Below are 5,004 nucleotides of genomic sequence, written 5' to 3' on the forward strand. Positions count from 1 at the left end.
AAGATAATCTTCATGCCAAAGTGGCCCATCTGGAGGTGGCCTATCCTTGGCCTCTATAATCCTTTTTCCAGAAGAGAAAAAAAATATTATGGAAGGGAGGGAGAAATTTTATCATATTCTAATAATCACGTTACAGCCTCAGTAGCTTTTTTAGACTAGCTTGGAGGTTGTCAGATATAAATGGACAAGGAATAACTTAGTATTTGGCAGTGGATACTCTAATATCCATTGGATATCCTTTACCACAGCAGTGCACTCATCCACCCTTGTCCAAAGAATTGCTTTGTGCTGGTCAGAACCACTTCTGCAGGGAGGTTCCCCAAACACTCTCTCACCATCACCACCTTCCCTGCCCCTTTCTTTCCCCAGTTCATAACTAATGACTGAATAATACAGGACTGTAAAAGGCCAGTCCCCTTTCCCCATTTCTGTAGGGCATTTATTTCAGAGACCACCCCTTGAGAAGCAGGCCAAGGCTAGACTTTGCTAGACTCTTATCAGAAATAAAGTAAGCTGTATGAATCAAATACGTATGCATCTGAGACAGTCCAACCCTATTCTCTTTCCCCACTAGAAACTAGAGTTTTCTTTATAATGAGTTGGTCACATAATAACAACTTTCACAATTTCCAGAGTCGTTTGCTAATCTGTTTAGGAATTCTCTCATGCTGGATGAAGAATGGTGCCTGGAGAAAATGAAATGAGGTCAGAAAACCAGAGTTCCAGCCCTATGTGGTAAGGATCAGTCACAAAACCACTCCAAATCTTTCTTTCCTTCTCTGCAGAAAATGGATTATACCTGTACCTTCCAATTTAACAGGGAAGTGTAAGAACAAGTGAGCTAATAAATGAAAACAAAAACTCATAAAACAATCAGGCCTGAACATTTTTCTAACTGAAGGAATTGAGATATAAAGTATAGTAAAAATAATAATGAAGTGAGTAATCTCTAATCTCTACTACTAGACTACATGTGTTCTGTCAGAGGCATTTTACTCAAAAGATAGGAAATGTTTGCAATTTCTGACAGCTCTAGCAGGAACAAATTTATTTTTTTTTAATTTTTATTTTACCACACTTTCTTAAAATTTATTTACTTTGAAAGAGAGAGAGTTCAAGCTGGGAAGGGGCAGAGAGAGGGAGAGAATTCCAAGTAGGCATCACATGGCCAGTGCAGAGCCCAATGCGGGACTCAAACTCACGAACTGTGAAATCATGAACTGAGCTGAAATCTAGAGTCAGATACTTCACTGACTGAGCCACCCCCTTGTGGGAACAAATTTGAATTGACTTTGTGACCAATAAGTCAAAACCAAATCAAAGGTGGATCTTAAAAAATAATAATACAGCAATCCTTTTCTCAACTAATCTTTAATTTCTCCCCCAAAGCAATTATATTTTTTATTATACTTACTTTTTTCTAAGTTCTCATTTGTAACATGAAGCAAATGGAATCATGGTTTCTTTTATTGTGGAGATGGAGATTCTTTTTTTTTTCTTATTTATCTCTGGGTAATTCCTAAGAGAATTCCCCTTTTTTGAATAATACTACTTTTGTTACTGCCTAGATGACGTTTGGTTCAATCATATTATCATTTCTTTTTCTTTCTTTTGCTATTGGCCTAGGGGTTTTCTTATACAGCATTAAGTTGTTTTTCTAAAGTGCATTACAAGCTTTATTTCCTTCGGCCTAAATTTTCTTTAGGTCCACCTAAGTAATTAAGTGACATTATTTTCACTTTATAAAAATGCAGGGTATTAGATTTCCAATTTTGTTAAAATAAATTTATAGTTCCCAAGTGTTTTACTGGCTACTCTATGGAATTCAGGTCCTTTAAGGTTACTCTTGTTGAAAAGGATATCTTAATTTTTAAAAAATAGTCCAGATTTCATGGTTACTTTTTATTTACCCCTCACATCTCAGAGCTGGTAGTCTTTTGGCTCAAAATTCCAAAATCATTTTATTTTACCTATAGTGGAAATCACTAAAAAACTAAGAAAACATATAAGAACACTGAGTCAAAGAGTAAGTGCCGTTTCTTTTCTTATGTAATAGAAAGCAGCCAGAAGCCAGCTATGAATAAGCTCTCAGGTACAAAGATATGACTAAACTGAGGCACAAGCAAAAGAAATGAGCTTGTTATATACTCTGTCATATTTTCTCTTAAATGTCATCTAGCTGAATATAATAACCATAATGCTGTATGTCTACTTAAGATAGTACCCACTAGCTTTGGTGTAAGATACTAATTTCACTCAGAATTCCAACAATGAATGTAGTAAACATGAGAGTGGAATAGAATTTTGAATAAAGTCCCTATAAAGCAACTCCGTGACCACAGTATTCCGGCAGCCTGACTTCAGCTAACCCAACCGGAAGGTGACTGTCTAATTGTTTCCTTTCTACAAGGCCAGATGTATTCATGAAGGGGGTGGGAGGTGGAGGGTGTAGTTTTTAAATATTAAATCATTGTCTCCGGGTAAACTATGTTAATGGAGGGATATATGCTTGCAGATAACCAAAAGTTGTGGATAGACCTCATAAGCCCTAATAAACATAATGGTGCTTTCTCAGGCAGTAAGGAACAGTGCCTGGGACATGGTTGTGATGGTTAACTATGCATCAACTTGGCTAGGCTTATGGTGCCCAGCTGTTTGGTCAAATACCAGTTTAGATGTTATTGGCAAGATAGCTTTTAGATGTGATTCACATTAAATTAGTAGACTTTGAGCAAAGGAGACCAGTCTTTATGAAGTCGGTGGCCTTCATCCAAGCAGTTGAAAGCAAAGCATTTAACATAAAACTAAGCCTCAAGCCTGCAACACAGAATCCCTGCCTGAGACTCAGCAGAGTTTGGACTCAAGACAGCAACAACTCTCAACAACTCTCTAGCTCTGGCCCCACAGATTTCAGACTGACCAGCCCCAGAGTCACATTAGCCAATTTCTTAAAATTAATCTCTCTCTCTCTCTCAGTTCGGTTCCTCTGAAGAACCCTAATACAAGGGTAGCTACTGCTCACTAGAAGCTCTGAGAGATGAATACACAAAATGGACTGTGGACAGACCTTATACAAAAATAAAACTTTGACCTACAATCTGCAGCAACCTCCCCAGAAAACCAAACCCTTTATCTACAAAGACCAAACAACCAAGGGAGCCAGCATGCTAGAAGTCAGACCTGAGGGACCCCGGGTTGCTATGTCTAGTGACAATCGAGGAAACTAAACATTAACTTCTGTAACAATCTTCCCCAAATGGCCAGCACTTGATTAGTGACAAGGCACCCCTAATTCTGTCTGTGCTTCCAACTGAAGACCAAACCTAGAAAGACAAATAAGCACCCCTAACCAATGGCATTGGACATCCCACTTCAACAGCCCCTAACCACAGCATACCTGAAACCTTTGCTTTTTCACACTACAAAGCTTTTCCACTCCTCTGTCCACTGTAACTTTTCAGCTTTTTTTTTTTTTTAATATTTCTGAGTGATTTAATGTTTTCCATTTAAAAGTCTTCTGAGTTTTTAAAAAAAATTTTAGTATTTATTTATTTTTGAGAGAGAGACTGAGTGTGATCAGGGTAAGAGCAAAGAGAGGGAGACACAGAATCTGAAGCAGGCTCCAGGCTCTGAGCTGTCAGCACAGGGCCTGATGTGGGACTCAAACTCACGGACCACCAGATCATGACCTGAGCCTAAGTCAGATGCTTAACCAAATGAGCAACCCAGGCATCCCCACTTTTTAAAAAATATATTTTAGAGAGAGTGAGCAAGTGAGGTAGAGTGACAGGAGAGAATCTCAAGCACACTCCATGTTCAGTGGGGAGCCCAACCCTACAACCCTGGGATTGTGACCTGAGCCGAAACAGAGTCAGATGCTCAACCAACTGTGCCACCGAAGGGTCCCTTCTGACAGTTTTAAATATGGGAATTTTAGTTTCTCATCCATATCAACAGATACTAAATTTTCTTTTTGTTGTTGTTAAGTAAGCTTCGTGCCCAATACAGAGCCCAACAACCCAACATGGGGCTTAAACCTACAACCCTGAGATCAGGACCTGAGCTGAGACCAAGTGTTAAATGGACACTTAACAGACTGAGCCACCCAGGCATCCCCAAATTTTTTTTTTAAGTTTATTTATTTTGAGAGTGGGGAAGAGAGAGAGAGAGAGAGAGAGAGAATCCCAAGCTCCGTGCTAGCAGTGCAGAGCCCATTGTGGACTTGAATTTATGAACCGTGAGATTGTGACCTAAGCCAAAATCAAGAGTCAGATGATTAACCGACTGAGCCACCCCAGGTGCCCCCTAAATTTCTTCAATTCTTTATGCTCTGCTTGCCTTTGAGTCTCTGTCAAAACACAAGTGACAGTAGCTGACTCCCTTGTAAGCTTTGAATAAATAGTCCTTGCTTTTCTGATTTGGTGGTTGTGATTTCCACAGTCCTAAGGTACTAAGATGGGGCCTGCCTCAAAATGCTGCTGCCTACAACGCCAGAATTTCCAGACTCTGTCACGTAATTCAGAATATGCACAATACATAATATGTATTCTTGTGTACTTGGCACCTACCTGGCATTGTTAATCAGGTTCAGTGATAGGCTTTTTTAAGGTGAAACAAATGGCAATAGCAAATGACTAAAAACTTTAATATAAAAACAATTTTAAAAATCTAGTTATTTGATTTACGGCTTCTTGACAATGACTTCCTGACTATGCACTTAACTCTAGAAGAAGATTCTTTTTTAAGCGTTTCTTTCTTTAGATTCAGTAAATTTACCTTTACAGATAAAAATATAAAAAGTAGTATGTCTCTCTATAAAAGTGGCCTTTGATGTCCCATGCTAGAATCTATAATGAATCTGCAAACACTAAATTTTGGACATGATAGTTATATAATTAAATTTATAAAAATTACTGTAGGTGGCTGAGACCTTTAGTGTTGAAGATTAATAGGGCCCAGGAATACAAGTTAATGTCATATAATACAGGAATATCACAATGGGAC

The sequence above is a fragment of the Hyaena hyaena genome, unplaced genomic scaffold (genome assembly GCF_003009895.1).
Source record: "Hyaena hyaena isolate Hyena2069 unplaced genomic scaffold, ASM300989v1 scaffold_680, whole genome shotgun sequence".
NCBI classification, from domain to species: Eukaryota; Metazoa; Chordata; class Mammalia; order Carnivora; family Hyaenidae; genus Hyaena; species Hyaena hyaena.